The sequence below is a fragment of the Heloderma suspectum genome, chromosome 2, assembly GCF_057233095.1.
Source record: "Heloderma suspectum isolate Gila_16-S chromosome 2, 16-S_ref, whole genome shotgun sequence".
Taxonomy (NCBI): domain Eukaryota; kingdom Metazoa; phylum Chordata; class Lepidosauria; order Squamata; family Helodermatidae; genus Heloderma; species Heloderma suspectum.
The window spans coordinates 347,027,553-347,045,601 of record NC_139459.1 but is presented as its reverse complement, the minus strand read 5'-3'; the positions used below and the strand labels follow the sequence as shown (position 1 = coordinate 347,045,601).

The following is an 18,049-nucleotide window of genomic DNA, read 5'->3' as shown; positions in this document are numbered from 1 at the left end:
TGCAGGGCCTCAGTGTTTACCTTACTGCTGGGATGTGGGACTGTTCTTTCTTTTACCATTTTCCCCCATTCTGTCATGCAGCTTCTCTGGCTGCTTGAGCTAGAGCTGTGCACAAATGGTCTCTCAAAATTCTCCACCTTATTTGTGGGCAGAGAAATCTGGGAGACAATTTCACCACATTTCCCCAGAGGGAGGAGAAATTCTCAACAGTTTCTCATAAGGAGGGATCCCCATTAGCAGGGCTTGTCACACAGCTTCTTTCTTTTTTTCTTAAGGGGGTTTGGGGTTTCCGTACTGCATCAACTGTGTTGGCAGACTGGTCCCCATTTTGCATTTACCACAATGCAGGTGTGAGTGGGGGGCAGTTAGGGATGCCACAGGCACCTGTTTCAGTCCACAAATCCATTGGACCACTGGCGCCCGCATTCCTGAGCTGCTCCCAGTGAGCCCTCCCCCCTGCTCAAGCCCCTCCCATACCCATAGACTTATACGCAAAAGCGCCATGAATTGCCCATATCCGCAAGATTCACAGCGCTTTTTGCATATGTTTATGGACACAGACTTCTGATCATCATGTTTTTTAAAAAGATGGCGATCGTGGCGGAGGTGGACAGGCCCATGTAAGCTGCGGGCCACTCGCAGAGTGCGGGAGGGGCTCGAGCATGGTCTGGGGACTGGCGAGCAGGGGCTGGGTGGGTGCCTGGACAACCTGGACCAGAGGGAGGGGGCTCTCATCCATTCGTGGGGGCAGTGTTGTATCTAGCTGAAGGGAAGAGGTAGTGCTGAGCCAAAATCTGTCTTCCGGTGTCCTGAAATTTTCTTCCCCCATGAAAGATGTTTCCATTGTTCTGCCTCATTCCCAGGGTATAATTCTTTCTTGTGGTGTTTTTGAGCTTACCTAATCACTAGGGATGTCAGAGAATTTCGCCACGAATCTCAGGGAGGCCGAATACCAGCACATTCGGCCCCCCGAAATCGGTGGCGAAACGGTCTGCCCCCCCGCCCCCCCGGGACGGGACTTACCTTGGGCGAATCTCCCAGGCGGCGGCGGTTCGGTGGCGGTTTGGCGGTGGCGGCTGCGGCAGCTGGTCTTCCGACCAGCTGCCGCCACCGCCATTTCCAGTAAAAAAAAAAAAAAGTGATAGGCTACGTAAAGATTTACGTAGCCTATCACGGCTAGATTTTTAAAAAATACCATGATAGGCTACGTAAATGTTTACGTAGCCTATCACGGCTGAGTGAAAACAAAAACAAAAAACCGCGCGTACGCAAATGGCGGCGCCCATGGGCACCACCATTTGCGTTCCTTATTTTGGCACGTCTAGAAAATTCTAAGAGGACGCTACACTATTTGCGTTCCCCTTATTTTCGCCATAGTATATGTAAATGTTTACGTAGACTAGATGTGCCAAAATAAGGAACGCAAATGGTGGTGCCCATGGGCGCCGCCATTTGCGTACGTGCGGTTTTGGTTTTTTTTTTTTTACTCAGCCGTGATAGGCTACGTAAACATTTACGTAGCCTATCACGGCTGACTACAGGGACGCAAACGGCGGCGGCTACAGCCGCCACCATTTGCAGACCCGGCTGGCCAGGATTCGTGGCAGGAGGGACGGGGCGCCTCCCCCCCAGCCAGAATTTCGGGGGGAGGGACGGGGCTCCTCCCCCCCACCTTGAATCACATTTCGTCAAAAGGTAAGTGACTTTCGTACATCCCTACTAATCACTGCTATCCTCCCAGGCTGCCTGCACCTCCTGATCTGAAAAGGCCCTATGGGAGGAATTACCTCATGATGCCTTCCCCTGCGCTTTAATTGAAGTGAAAGAAGCTGAGGAGGCTACAGGCTGCTGGAGAGAGGATTGTGCAATGAACACAGGATATTTGCACTCACTCCTCGGCCACCTTCTAAGTAAGGTAAGCCCAAGAAACCCAAACCCATGAGAATTTCTCCAAAATTTCTTCACCATTGAATTTCTTTTTGAAAGCAATTTCCTTTCTATCAAATTAAATGAGAACGAACGGTCGAAAAAAAACATGGAAGAAATTTTCGGCATGGCACTAGCTTGAGCTTCTCAGAAAGCCCCCTGGAAGACTTAGCCAGGACTTCCTCCCTTGGGGCTTTCCAGTGCTGCTGCCTGAAAGCTGAGAGAAGAGTTGTTGGTATGCCTCTTATTTTCCTTCTTTGTCGTAGTCTTGTTGTAAGGACTTTAAGAAGAAGAAAGTGAAACCAAAAATTCCTCTCTCTGCTTTCAGGCTCTGGAAAGGCCCAAGAGAGGAAGCCCTAGGGGGCTTTTCAGAAAGAATGCACACATACCCTCAGCCACCTCCATACAGTAAGGTAAGCACTGAAGCCCTGCATACTGAAAAATTTCTCTGAAATTCTCACCCCTGACCACAGTTTTTGGGTGCAGTTTCTTTTCGCCCCTCCCCCCCAACGAATGGTCAAAAATAAATAGGTTGAAAAATTCGGCACAGTCCTATTTAAAACATTTCTCTTTATGACCAAGCTTAAGTTTACATCCCTTACCACACACACACCCCACCAGGTGCCCTCCAGATGTAGGAGTGTTACAAAAATTGTATTCTATCCCTGGTAGACTCATCCAATTTGTTTACCAAGAACGAGAGGAGGCAGAGATCTGGTCCAATACAATTTTATTCTGCAAAATAAGGCAATCTTTGGGGCTAGTGCACCAACAAAGATGGCAGTTTCAATACTGTGATTCAGAAACTTATATACACAAGTCCTACACTTGCACTCTATTAATCTCTTTGTCTAGATGAGAAGGAGACAGGAAACAGGCAACACCTTTCATATATGCAGGCATGCGCAGAGAGAGGTAGCAGAGAGGTAGTCACGTACTCTAATGTAAATACATTCTTGGCATTCTTGAGTCTCTGATAAGGCACTGTATTTTTGTTAGCATGGCACTCTTCCACGGAGGTAGAATAGATATAGCATAGCTTATAAAATAATGGAATAGTAAATGTATTACAACTGAAATTTCCATAACAGGAGTACAACTCCCATCATCCCCTAGCCAGCATGGGCCATGTTGGCAGGGGTGATGGGAATTGTAGTCCAACATATCTGAAGGGTGCCAGATTGGGGGAGGGTGCCTTCAAACATTTCTCTTTATACTTTATTGACATTGTGTGATACTGTTTATTAATGGTATACAATTATTTGTGGCATGTAATGTCTTTAAATTCTGCCATTTTACTTGGTAATATTTCTTGGCTGTTAAGCTTGGAGGGTGAGAGAAAATGGAAGAGGGACTTTTTTATTTAAATACTGTGGCAGTGTTGATAAAAGCCCTGCCCTTTCTGAGAAATGTTGGGGCTGAGGCAATGCTTAGTCAACAGAAAATAATGCAAGAAACACCCTCTGGGGAGATAGAAAGGAAGCCAACCAAAATAAGCAAGAACAGACTCAGAGCTCTGCATCCCACTCCATATATGTTTTGACCAACGTCTGTCCGGAGGGTTTTTTTTTTCCTTTCCAGCTCCACAATTAAGAAAAGAGAATATCTGCCCAGGTATGTGATGAGCGGGGCCGGCCTTGGGAGTGGGCGAGCTGGGCCGTTGCCCGGGGCGCCAAGCTGAGTGAAGCACCAAGTTGAGCTGCGGGAGGCCACGGAGCTGAGGCTGCCCTAGGAAACATTGTAGGACTGCCGCCCTGGTCTCCTCCCCTCCCCACCCCAAATGGCCCCTTTTCCCTGTCTCCGCACTCTGTTTTCTGAGCACAGAGAGGTAGCCGGCGCGGCTCTCTCCATGCCAGCTATGAGGAGGAGGGGAAGGGGGTGGGGATCGCGGTTTCCTGGCCCGGTGGGCCCTGGCCCTGTTTCTGACCTCATAGCCAGGAAACTGAAGTATCCTATGTCCCCCAGACACTGTCTAGGGGACATAGGATTGCTCCCTTCCATAAACATTTTTTTTTAAGAAGGCAACTTTGTTTACTATGTTGTTGTTTTAAATTTGGGAGAGGAAACAAAAGAGATGTGTTTGGGACTACCAGATTCAAACAGATTTAAAGTGCAGGTCTTTCCATGGTTTTGTTTCTTTCTTACTTCTGACTTCCTGTTCTCTGGCAAGATAGAAAACAGGAACTGCCTCGTAACAGTCTTTCCTTTCTGTACTCACAAAAATGAAACCCAGACATTTTAGAGCCATTTGGATCCTCCCTTTATAGAATCATTGAATCATAGAAGAGTAGGGTTGGAAGGGGCCTACAAGGCCATCGAGTCCAACCCCCTGCTCAATGCAGGAATCCAAGTCAGAGCATCCCTGACAGACGGCTGTCCAGCCTCGTCTTGAACGCCTCCAGTGTGGGAGAGCCCACCACCTCCCTAGGTATACTCATAGGCCTCCAAACCCAGAGGCTTACGAGTATCCAAAGCAGAGTGGGAGGTGCGCCACACCTCCAGTTCTGCAATTTAGCTACACGGGCATCAGGGAAGAGGACAGGCAGAGGCTGGGGGTGGCTGGGATAGCTCATATCCCTGCTTCCCCAGCCCCCTCCCCACCCACCGGCACACACACCCTTTTCTTCCTCCTCTCCAAGCTCTCAGTTCTCTCCAAGGTCAGAGCACTGTCCCAAGCCTTGGATAAAGGAATCTGAAGAATCCTATCCCCCCCGCACCCGCCTGCTGCCACGGATGCTGTCTAGGGGCCATAGGATTGCTCTCCCTGCCTGAATAAATTCATAACAGCTTTTAATGAAAGTTTTTGTGTCTAATGATATTCAAAAATGTTTTAAAGCACAAAAATAGTTTTGTTTTTGTTTTTTCTTTGAAGAACCGTTTCTTTCTGTATGTGCTCAGAAGCACTGTCCTTTTCACTTCCTCTTTCTTTGAATTAACCCCTCCGTTCTCTGTTAAAACTGCATCTTAAAAAAAAGAACAGGGTATGATAAGGAACTGACTTAAAATTAGTAACTTTTTTCTTTTGCCCAAGGGGGAAACAATGCAATTAAATAAAATCCTATCAATGCCCAAATGTCAGACCAAAGCTTCACAGGTAAGCAATTCGTTGTTTCCTAACTGTCCCCCACCCGCCAGACACACACACACACACACACTTTTCCATGCTTATTCAAACTTTCCTGCTATCTTTCTGACTCCATTCCAACCATCCCCACTTTCCTTCTCAGATAATTAAAAGAAGAATACACATATTCTCACCCTTCATGCCGCATTTTACCTGGAGATGGGATCTTTAATGGTTTGCTGATACTATATTTTTAAACATTGGAAGTTTTACTGGTATACTAGCTGTACCTGATGCAAAACGTTTTGCAGCCATGTGTGTGTAACTTAGGATTTAGTAACTTCATTGATCAGCTGTTTTACCTGATCTTGAGATTTCACAACTTCATATTAAATTTGTATTAAAACTACTAGAGATAGACTGGTAGAGTAAGTGAGAAAGTTGTTCAGTTTTGAAAGCTTTTTCAATTTTTTTAAAAAAACCAGACATCACTATGACCCACAGTACTGGAGTTATACATAATAGAAAAACATATTTTTCCTATTATTTTGATGAAATTAGCCAAAAAAGTGATTGTATGTATTTTTTGCTGAATTTGTGTGGTAAATGCTTTAATTTTTTTTAAAAAAATATGTAAAGCGGCCAAGTGGAACTCAAGATATTGATTGCTAAAGAAATTGCTTCACATTTTAAAATATATCACATGGTGAAAAATTTCATAAAGGAAGTGCATGTAAAGAATTCAAAGTGCTGATTCATGTACTAAATGTCAATTTTATCATTATTGATTTATCCCTGAAATTCTTTGCCATTCCGCATCTTCAATTACTAAATGATGTGCTGGAGCTACTTCTTTAGAAGCATCATATGCTGCCCCTTTATATGTTCTGATATCTTCATAACTGGTGGCACCAACAGCATGTAGGAATAGTCATCTAAGAAAATGTCTTTCAGTATCTGAAGGAGATACACCATACATTCTCCCTAGACAGGGACAGCCCAAGGTACTGGGGATTGCATACATCAGGGATGGAGAATCTCAGACCCAGGGGCCAAATCCCTGGGGCGCCAATCTAGCCCTTCAGGGTTCTGCAGATGGCCACATACCCTTTCCCCTGATCACTGATAGTTTGGTCATTTCCTGGCTTTTGTGCAGTTTTCTCCCAATTCAACAAGGTTGAAATGCTTCTCCTAAGGCTTAGCAACTGGCAGTTAAGTTCCTTAAGCCACAATAGGCTGGTATTTTTGGTGTTTGGGGCCCTCCCCTTTTCCTTTGGCTCTGCCCACCGCTGGCATGCGGCCCCCAAGAGCGTCTCCGAAATGGAATTCGGCCCTCAGGGTGAAAGAGGTTCAACACCCCTGGCATACATCCTAGAGCATGCAGTAGAGTTAGGGATGTGGAACTAGGGATGTCGCGGGAGTCCGAGAGAAGGGTGGAAGCCCAGTGGACTCCCCTCCTCTCAGTTTCCCAGACTCCAGTCCATGGACTGCCACCATTGACCTGCCCCTGTTCGGCTCCCTGGAATGTTGCACTCACACCTGCAATCTTGTGTAAATGGCTGCTTTATGGCCGCTATTTGTGTAAAAGGTGTTTTGTGGAAAACAAAGAGCCACCATTTTTATGCAAAATGCAGCTCGCTGAGGGGTTGGGCAGCCACTCTATGGATGCCTGTGGACCACCCAGCGGCTCGTCAGGGTCGTCGAGCATGGGCGGATAAGTGGCGGCAGTCCAGCGAGCGGCATGCGGGGTGGACGCAGGGTGGTTCATCCATCCCTATGTGGAGCCTCTGGTCTGTGGGCCAAATACAGACCTCCAGGATTCCCAGTCCAAACCTTCACACTCTTCTGAGGCCATGCCCTTTAATTGGTCCCACCCCAGGTTACCAATATTATTTACTCCAACTACAATTATTGATTCCTTCCAACTACAAAAGGGGGCTCACATACATTGGGGAAGGAGTATGCCTGGATGCAAATGTCTTTTTTACCCTCTGTTGCATGCTGGACAAAATTAAGAGTCACTTCTATAGTTCCACCCATTTTTGCTCTAGCTGCACCCAGAATGTGGACAAGGAGACATTTTTCTCCCTCTCTCATAATTCCAGAATCTAATGGGGTCATTCCATGAAGCTGAATGGTGGGAGATTCCGGACAGATAAAAGGAAGGACTTCTTCACACAGCACATAGTTCAACTATGGAATTCGCTACCACAGGATGTAGTGATGGCCACCAATCTGGATGGCTTTAAAAAGGGGTCAGACAAATTCATGGAGGAGAAGGCTATCATGGCTACTAGTCCTGATGGCTCTGTGCTAACTCCAGTACCAGAGGCAGTGAGCCTATGTACACCAGCTGCTGGGGAACATGGGTGGGAGGGTGCTGTTGCACTCATGTCCTGCTTGTGGGTTTCCTGTCGACAGCTGGTGGGCCACGGTGTGAACAGAATGCTGGACTGGATGGATCCCTGGTCTGATCCAGCAGGGCTCTTCTGATGTTCTTAAGTTTTTGGCTCTGGCTCCACCCACTGCTGGAATGTGGTGGTGGGTAACCCTGGACAGGCTTTGACTGAGGTAACATGGACCTTGAAAGGAAAAGTCTCCCAAATTATTATAAAGTTTAACAATTTTTTGCAAAGCTGTTGATTTATTTCTGGGGGTGCAATTATTTTTTCTGCAAATCTAGGAACTGGCAGCTTTAATTTGGGACCATTCTGAACTCGATCAGATAATATTTAGGGGTTGAGACGGAGTGAACAAAAATTTGTCCTCTGTATTAAAAAATAGGTATTTATGGAACTTTATTTGACAAACTCACAGCCAGCCCAATTCCATTTACACACATACACATTTCACATACACCAAAGTATTAGTAAATGATTTGCCAGTTTTCTTTCATCCCAGCAAGCAAACTCTTTAAAAGCTCAGAGATCTATCCTCTGAGTGTATTTTATTTCAGGCCTTCTGCCTTAAAGAAGCTCAGTTACAATGCCTTTTAAACTTCTTACAGTATAAGACCATTACACCCAGATTCTAAGACAGCAATCCTATGGCTCCTGGACAGTGTCTGTGGGGCCATAGCACACTTCAGATTCCAGGATCAGAGGCCAGAGACAGCACTCTGACCTTGGACCCAGGAATCCGAGCTCCCCATCCCCACCCCCACCCCCACCACACCACTGCCTCTACGAGGTCACAAAGGTAAGCTCATAGAGGATGGAAAGGGGGAAGGCTGGTGGGCACAGAGAGGGGACTGGGAAAGCAGGGATACAAGCTATCCCCAGCCTTCCCCAGCCTCCGATGCTCACCCTCCCCAACAGAGTATCAGATTTAGGATACTCTGCTTTGGATACTCATAGCGAATTCCATAGTTGAACTATGTGCTGTGTGAAGAAGTCCTTCCTTTAATCTGTCCTGAATCTCCCACCAATCGGCTTCATGGGATGACCCCTGGTTCTAGTATTATGAGAGAGTGAGAAAAATGTCTCCCTGTCCACATTTTCCACACCAGAAAAATGGAAACCTCTTCCATGGGAGAAGAAAACTTTCAGGGAATGGGAGGACAGATTTTGGCACAGCACTAGCTCCATCTCTTCCCTGGAGCTGGACACCAGATTGCCCTGCATACCTGCACTGTGGTGGATGCAAAATGGGGAACAACCTGCCAACACAGTTGATGCTGTTACCACTTGCAGGGGCAATGCAAAAAGAAAGAAAGAAGAACCCAAATCCCTTAGCAAAAAAGAAACAAGCTGTGCTACAACCCAACTTAATGGTGAGCCCTACCTGTGAGAAACTGTTGGAGAATTTCTTCTCCCCCTGGAGAAATTCAGTGAAATTGTCCCCTCAATTTCTAAGCCCACAAGTAGGGCCGGAGCCCCAGTGACGAAGCATCTCAGCACCAGTGACAAAGTGTCTCAGCCCCAGCGACGAAGCATCAACACACAAGTGAGTTCAACACCTGTGTGAGGAGGACGTAAGTGCTATTTACTTCTTTACTTTTTTATCTATTAAATTTCCCCAGGTAATCATTTAAAACTCATATATTAAAAGCTGAAGCCAAACCAAGGGCACAGCAAAGGGAGCTAAATCCCAGAAGGGTAACCCTTCACAAACGTACAGTTGAGAGCTAAAACCCAGGGGAGAAATCCAGCAGGAACTTACAGTGAGACAGGAGACCCATTCCCGCTCTGTCAGACGAGCTTGTTTCTCTTCTTTGAACAAGTCTGTTTGTGACTTACCTGACCATGAGAGAGAACAGTGATTGCATGGACAGACCCCAGTCAGTAACAGAGGTGAAAATCCCAGCTGAGTGTTTTGGGCTTCAAGAATTAATTTATATGGGTTGTGGTCCCTGAAACACCTCTCAAGCCAGATAACACAAAGTGCTCCATAAAATATATATATATTTATTGCTCAAATAGTATTAGAGAATAACAAAACCTTTTGGCTATGAAACGAACAAACCGCATTACTACACGCAATCTAATTAGAATGATTAGAAGCATAATGGAAATTGTGGCTAGCATGTTTCTTAGTAAAATTAAAGTTCTGTTCCTCTCAACCACCAATGCAGTCATCATTAAGACCTTATAGTTACCTATCTGGCAAGCAGAGCTTAGGTAATCATGTGTGGTAGGCTTCTCGTTCTCCCAGGATCTCTCTGGGCAAGCAGATCAAACACTTGTTTTCATAGCCTCTGTCTTAATGGTGTTTAATGGTCTTAAACATCCCAAGTTTTGGACCTGGTCACGCCACTATTCCTGTTTCTCCCAATGGAGCTAGGTTTGCCATTCACACCAGTAACACATTAATGAAGGTATCCCTGCTAAGCTAAGCAGCTTTCTGCTTCTCGTACCTAACTACCCCACTTGTGGCTAGGGATGGCACAGATGCCCAACTGGGTCTGGGATGCCATGCCCGCCGAGCCCCTGGCCTCGCTCCTCCCCGTTTGCGCCCTCCTGGACGCTCCCCACACTCACCCAGACCCGTCCAGCAAGCACCCGCCATTTCGCTGAGTTTTAGTTTTTTTTAAAAATGAGAAAAGGGAGCTAAAAAATGCACGTATTTAAATATGTGCACATTTGGCCTGGGAAAGCTTGATCTACACAATATTAGAGGCATTACGCCTTTTATGTAAATAAAATTGGCGAAGAGCCAAAGTGGGAAGTAGGAATAAATGAATCAGTCCATATCGATGTCAATTTCACTGTTCTGTCAGTCTGTCCTGTCCTATACTGCATTACAAAAAGTGTGAATGAAGTGGGTGCACTTAAACCACGTGCAGGGCCAACAAAATTCTCTGCTGTCCCTAGTGGGAAGGGGTGTTGTTTGCAGAAGGGGTTGTGCCAAATGGGTCCACTGATATTTGGTTGTCAATAGGGATAGTGGAGAATTCCACCACAGACTCCGGGGGGGGGCAGATTATTAGAATCCAACCCCCGGAGTCCGTGGTGGAACAGACCACCCCACCCCGCGAAGTCCGACCCGGCCAGACCCTACCTGGCCCCGCTGGGTCCGGGTCCGGCCAGGTCCATCCGTGGTGGTCTTTGGACGCAAATGGCGTCCGGATGCCATTTGCGTCCCTTTGCCTTACCGTGATAGGCTATGTAAAGATTTACGTAGCCTATCACTGTAAAGCAAAGGGACGCAAATGGCGTCTGCTACGCCGGACGCCATTTGCATCCGAAGACCGACCGCAGCCACAAGTCCAGCAGCGGCCAGCCCTGGCCAGAAGCTCTGAGGACTCGCCGCAGAGTGGAGCCAGCCGGGGAGGATTCCAGGGCGGAGGACCGGATCACCTCCCCCCCCGGCGGACCCCCAGCGGAGCCAGGTAGGCTGGGGTTGGTACACCCCTAGTTGTCAATGGGTCTACAAGAACTTGGAGTCCACCTTTAACCAGGGGTCCACTAAAAATTTGGTTACCTGTACAGGGTAAGTGCACAGAGGAGCTGAGAAGAGCTATGGCGGGTCCTCCTTGTACTTGTCAAAAATCTGGGGAGAGCCAGATCACCACAGGGGAAACAGGGGCTGCATGTTTGGCTTCTTCCAGAGCACTGAAGGAAGTGAAGGCAATATGCCCCATGTTTCTGTTCCGCCTTGTTAGAGGCTGCTTCCAGACACTCTTATAATTCTGGGTGGCAGGAGGAATCGGAGGAAGAAAGAAGAGCACTTGAAATGTTTGGCAGCACCTGTGCACTAACTTTAAACATCAAGACTATGCAGAGAGTTATTTTTGGTAACAGGTCCATAGTTATGCCACTACATTCCCTTGGCTGTTCTCCATAGGTCTAGCCTGAGCACATACTGGTTGTAGCGTATCAGCTTGACATTTGTGTAAGGATTTGGCTGCTGGGGTCAAGTGAGGCATGCAGACCTTGCAGCTTGGCTAAGAGGCCACCTAGTTAAAAAAAAAAAGTTTGCTTCCCAGATCTCTGGCCAGTTCCTTGGGTTGTGGAGACTCATATCTATGTTTCTTTCTGTGGAACTCCCTACCTCTGGAGGTCAGGCAAGCGCCATCACTGTGCTGTTTCCAGAGCCTCCTGAAAACATCTTTATTTCAGGAAGCCTTCCTTGAGTGACTAGCCATGGTTTTATCAGAATTCTGTTTCTTACAAAAAAAAAAAAAATTAACATGGAGTTTTATTCTTCATCATATCTTGTATCTTGGATTGTTCATTGCTGTGGGATTTGTCTAGATATGGGTGGTACAGAAATGTTGTCATAGATAGATAGATAGATAGATAGATAGAGATAGATAGATAGATAGATAGATAGATAGCTTTATTTGTGTGTGTTTTTAATTTACACTGCAATCTTATGGTTCCTGGGAGGCTTTCCCAGGGGCCATAGGATGTTTCAGTGCTTCCCCCTGCAAGGGCCGGGAGACATCTGACCTGCAAAGTGGGTGTGGGGGGGTCTGACCTCACAACCCCCCCCCCCGAGCTGCTGCTGAAACTTCCACAGCCTGTCCCTCTCCAACATCAATAGAGGCAAAGGGTGTTACGTGGGCGTGTTGGGAGCAGACCCGGACAAGGCTAGGATGCACAGATCTGATAGACTTCCAGTTCCCCGACACACCTCCAGAACTGGGAGAAATGTATGCCAGCCCTGGAGCTAGTTCACATAATATGCCTCTCCTGGCAACCAATGAGAGGGAAATCATAAATAAAGAAAAGAATACAATCTGGAAAATGGACTCCCTCAAAAACTGCTCCTTTCTCCCTTCCAGCCTGCCTGCATAAGCCTGGTAGGGCTTTGGTTGAGGCATTTTTTCAGCTGTCAGGTTTCACCTTTGCAGGATTGCTCTGTTGGTAGATTTTTAGCTCATCTTTCAAGGTGTCTGTCCTTACAAAGCAGCTCACCCCATGATCAGTGGCAAAAAAACACAATATACTAAAATTCCAGATTGAGGCTAGATCAATACAATTAGCAACATCAGATACTACCATCAATAAAACACAGTACCATAAAATTACCCAAATGTGAATAGGGAGCCGCCATTTGCATTCCTTAGTTTGGCACGTCTAGTCTACGTAAAGAACGCAAATAGCGTTCCCTTATTTTCGCCGTAGTCTACGTAAATCTTTACGTAGACTAGACGGGCCAAACTAAGGAACGCAAATGGCGGCGCCCCATGGGTGCTGACATTTGCATATGCGCTTTTTTTTCAAAGTCACCCGTGATAGGCTACGTGACGATTTACATAGCCTATCATGGCTGACTTTGGCAATCTAGCTGTGATATGCTACGTAAATCGTTACATAGCCTATCACGGGTTTTTTCCCCCCCACTTTTTCTTTCGCAGCCAGGGAGACGGGGCGCTTCTCCCCAGCCTGAATTTCAGCCGGGTGAGGCGGGGCGCCTCCCCCCCTGGCCTGAATTTTGGCCGGGCGAGGCGGGGCGTCTCCCCCCCCGGCCTGAACTTCGGGGGGAGAACCGAAGCGCCTCCCCCCCACCGCAAAGCAAGCTGCGGGGCCAGGCAAGTCCCTTTCGTCCATCCCTAAATGTGAACTAGAACAAGGAAATCTTTTAAGTCTTCCTATTGGAAAAAGCTCCAGCAAAGGAGATCGTTACCTTGTCGTGGTGCTGGGGCTTGAGCACCTCAATGACGTCTTGAGCTAAACCGTGAAGGGACACCCAAGATGGGAAGGTCATGGCAGAGAGGTCAGACTAAATACGATCCCTGGGGAAGGAAACGGCAACCCACCCCAGTATTCTTGCCATGAAAACTAAATGGATCAGTACAACCAGAGATATGTCGATATACCATCGGAAGATGGGACTCCCAGGTTGGAAGATGGTCAAAATGCTACTGGGGAGGAACAGAGGATAAGTTCAACTAGCCCCAGATGTGATGACGCAGCTAGCTCAAAGCCGAAAGGATGGCTAGCAGCCGATGGTGCTGGTGGTGAACGACGAATCCGATGTTCTAAAGATCAACACACCATAGGAACCTGGAATGTAAGATCTATGAGCCAAGGCAAATTGGATGTGGTTATTGGGGAGATGTCAAGATTAAATATAGACATTTTGGGTGTCAGTGAACTGAAATGGACTGGAATGGGCCACTTCACATCAAATGACCACCAGATCTACTACTGTTGACAAGAGGACCACAGAAGAAATGGAGTAGCCTTCATAATTAATAATAAAGTGGCTAAAGCAGTGCTTGGATACAATCCAAAAAATGACAGAATGATCTCAATTCGAATGCAGGGTAAGCCATTTAACATCACAGTGATCCAAATATACGCCCCAACCACAGATGCTGAAGAAGCAGAAGTAGATCAGTTCTGTGAGGATCTGCAGCACCTACTGGATAGTACACCAAACAAAGATGTTATTTTCATTACAGGAGACTGGAATGCTAAAGTGGGTAGTCAAATGACACCTGGATTTACAGGCAAGCATGGTCTGGGAGAACAAAATGAAGCAGGACATAGGCTGATAGCATTTTGCCAAGACAACTCACTATGCATAACAAACTCTCTCTTCCAACAACCTAAGAGACGACTTTATACATGGACTTCACCAGACAGTCGACATCAAAATCAGATTGACTACATCCTTTGTAGCCAAAGGTGGCAGACATCTATGCAGTCAGTAAAAACAAGACCTGGAGCTGATTGTAGTTCAGATCACGAACTTCTTATTGCACAATTTAGAATCAGACTAAAGAGAATAGGGAAGACCCACGGATCAGTCAGATATGAGCTCACTAATATTCCTAATGAATATGCAGTGGAGGTGAAGAATAGATTGAAGGGACTAGATTTAGTAGATAGGGTCCTGGAAGAAGTATGGACAGAAGTTTGCAACATTGTTCAGGAGGTGGCAACAAAAAAAGTCCCAAAGAAAAAGAAAACCAAGAAGGCAAGATGGCTGTCTGCGGAGACACTGGAAGCAGCCCAAGAAAGAAGGAAAGCAAAAGGCAACAGTGATAGGGGGAGATATGCCCAATTAAATGCAAAATTCCAGAGGTTAGCCAGAAGAGATAAGGAATTATTTTTAAACAAGCAATGCACGGAAGCGGAAGAAGATAATAGAATAGGAAGGACAAGAGACCTCTTCCAGAAAATTAGAAACATCAGAGGTAAATTCCAGGCAAAAATGGGTACGATCAAAAACAAAGATGGCAAGGACCTAACAGAAGCAGAAGAGAGCAAGAAAAGGTGGCGAGAATATACGGAAGGTCTGTATAGGAAGAATAATAATATCGGGGATAGATTTGACGGTGTGGTTGGTGAGCTAGAGCCAGACATCCTGAAGAGTGAGGTTGAATGGGCCTTAAGAGGCATTGCTAATAACAAGGCAGCAGGAGACGATGGTATCCCAGCTGAACTGTTTCAAATCTTGCAAGATGATGCTGTCAAGGTGATGCATGCCATATGCCAGCAAATTTGGAAAACACAAGAATGGCCAACAGATTGGAAAAAATCAATGCGGATGCAAAGCAGAAGCATCAAGCATGTGGGAGGCAGTGCGCTTTCTTGCTCCAGTGCTGCTCCACCGATTCATGGGCATTATGTCATTGTGTCATTTTTATCATGTATTACGGTAATGTTTGCACATCCACTTGCCTATAGGGATGTACGAAAGTCACTTACCTTTCCGTGGATTATGTTGATGGTGGGGGGGGAAGCGTTCTGTCCCTCCCCCCGGAATCCTTTATGGGGGGGAGGCGATCCGTTCCCCCCCCCCCCGGAATCCTTCATTCGTGGCGGAGCAGCCGGCCAGGCCCAGCCCAGCCCAGAGCTGTCCGCAGCCGGATTTCCGGCCGCGGAGGGTTCTGGGGGGGGGGAACACGTACGCAAATGGCGGCAGCTACGGCCGCTGCCATTTGCATTCCTTATTTTTGGCCGTCTTAATCTACATAAATATTTACATAGACTATGACGGCGAAAATAAAGGGGAATGCAAATAGCGTAGCGGGCGCTATTTGTGTCCCTTTTTGATTCATAGTCTACGTAAATATTTACATAGATTAAGACGGCCAAAAATAAGGAACGCAAATGGCAGCAGCCGTAGCCGCCGCCATTTGCATACGTGGTTTTGTTTTGTTTTTTAAACCCAGCCATGATAGGCTACGTAAATCTTTACGTAGCCTATCACGTCGTGTGTGTTTTTTTTACAAGGCAAATGGCAGTGGCGGCAGCCAGTCGGAAGACCAGCTGCCGCCGCCGGCGGAGCTGCTGCTGCCGCCTAGAAGATCTGCCCCAGGTAAGTCTTGTCCCGGGGGGGATCCGTGGGGGGGGCAGGCTGTTCCGCCACAGATTTCGGGGCGCCGAATGCACTGGCATTCGGCCTCACCGAGATCCATGGCGGAATTCTCTGACATCCCTACTTGCCTATTAGATCTGTGCATGTCAATTACTGCTAACAGTTTTCCTCATTCTTTTTCAAGGTCTTGGAAACGCAGTATCTCAAAGTGCTTGAGGTTGCTCACTTTTCACAGAAAGATCCAGAAAAGAAAAGCCATACAGTCACAAGGAAAAAAGACCTGAAATAATTACCCAAGGAAAATCATGATCACCCAATGTTTTATTTCATCTTTTTGTAAGAAGTGTAATGGAAAGAGCCCAGAGAAGATTGATGAAAACCAAAATGTTGTCCATCATGAGATATCTGCTATTCAGACCCCAAAGATCTCGGAACTGGAAGAGCAGGATGCAAATCCATCAGTCTTCAGCAACCCAAGATCAGAATCTCCGAGAAGCTCAGAAGAGTCTGAATTAGATTATTCCTGCAATGAACTGGATGATTCTAGTGACTTAGAATATCTGCCCACCAAAGAGCAAAAGCACACGTTTTTTAGAATCCTGAAGCATTTACTTGAAGATCCATGCTTTTTACAGGATGGTAGGAAGGGTAAACTTTGGTATGATGGAAATACATTGACACTTGTATATATGACTGAAAAATGTGAGGTAATCATTGCCAATTCCCTCAGACAAGTCCAATGGAGGAATGTGGTGTCGACAAAATCCATTTATCTCGAATGGCGTAATGGTGAGGTGGAATCTCTCCATGTGGACAACATCCAAAAAGTAGAGAATGATTTGGATCATCTGAAAATTCGAAATGAAAAATCAAAAGCTTGTTTTTCCTTGGCTAGGATCAAGTTTAATGAAGAGCCTACATTTGTGCAGAAAAACACCACACTGAAAATAATTTGTGATAACATTAATCTGATCTTTGTTTCTGGTAATGGTGAGAATGTAGCCACAGTTTTGTATGATGATAACAAGAATAAAGCCGCATATGAGATGAAAGTAGCACAACGTTTCTCAGGAATTAAAAGGTGGATATGTTTGTTCCTTTCTTGGACAAGTAGATTTGCAGAGGCCTCACTGTCATTAATGGCTGCTTTTGAATCTTTCTTAAGAATTCTTTCTAACTTGTTTCAGGAATTGTCCCATAAGCAAAAAGTACACCTATCCTAGCCAGCATATCCAATGTTAAGGGATGATGGGAACTGCAGTCCAGCAACTTCTGGAGAGCCACAAGTTACCCAGTCCTGCCTTAAACCTTTAGCTATGTAGTTAAGAACAGCTGGGAACTTGGAAGTAGGGGTGGGTGGATCACTTACCTTGTTCTGTTCCAGGGCATCCGCTGTAGGGGGGCGGCAATCCCTCCCTCCCCCCGGAATCCTCCCCGCCTGGCTCCTCTGCAGGGAGTCCATGGAGCCGCCGGCCGGACTTCCGGCTGTGGCCGGTCTGCGGACACAAATGGCGTCAAGTGTAGGGGACACCATTTACGTCCCTGCCGTTGGCCGTGATTGGCTATGTAAATATTTACGTAGCCAATCATGGCAAAGAGAAGGGACGCAAGTGGCATAGCAGATGCCATTTTGTTCCACAGCCCGGCCGCGGATGAAGACGGCAACCTGGACCAGCCGCCACCAGGTAGGTTCCATCCCGGGGGGGATTTTGCGCGGGGGGAGGGTTAGTCCATTCCGCCACAGACTCCGGGGGTCCAGATTCCAAAGAATCTGGCCTCATTGGAGTCCGTGGTGGATTTCTCCGCCATCCCTACTTAGACTTTTGTAGCAGACAGGCTAGAGGAAGTAACAGGAGGACGCATTGTAGGGCCCAGTTTTATATATATATAGTTGTATTAGTTTTTGCTGTGTTATTTGCTCCGTTTTATCCATTCCTGTTTTAATTCCTGCTATTGTGCACACAGAATTGTCGTGGCTACTGTTGTTATTTTGTTCCCATTGCATTGCCTTCCTTATTATTACATCGTATTACATCGTATTTTCTTGATGGATTTTGACCATTTTCCATGGTTTCTCTGTTTTCCGTTATGTATCAATCAATAAACCATTTAATTCATTTCAGTTACAATCCTGAGTCTGTGATTCTTGTCACCGGTTATACTTTATGCACTGATCGACTGGGTTGCAAAGGGGCAAAACTGAATTCAGATTAAAAGTACTGATACTACAGACTTAAAACTGGTTTAGCAGTCATGCCCTCTCCCAGGGAACCCTGGGAATTAAAGTTCTGTAAGGGAGGCTAGGGATTGCTAGCAAATAATTCTCAACACTTTCCTCCA

At 46.4% G+C, this 18,049-nt stretch overlaps 1 long non-coding RNA gene across 1 annotated transcript; it reads left to right on the top strand.

Moving 5' to 3' along the window:
• Window positions 1-3,393: 3,393 nt before the first annotated feature.
• On the top strand, window positions 3,394-17,838 carry LOC146355392 (uncharacterized). The gene is made up of 3 exons (XR_014787167.1): window positions 3,394-3,540; window positions 8,683-8,963; window positions 15,894-17,838. It is a non-coding gene; the product is annotated as an uncharacterized LOC146355392 (long non-coding RNA).
• The last annotated feature ends 211 nt before the right edge of the window (window positions 17,839-18,049 follow it).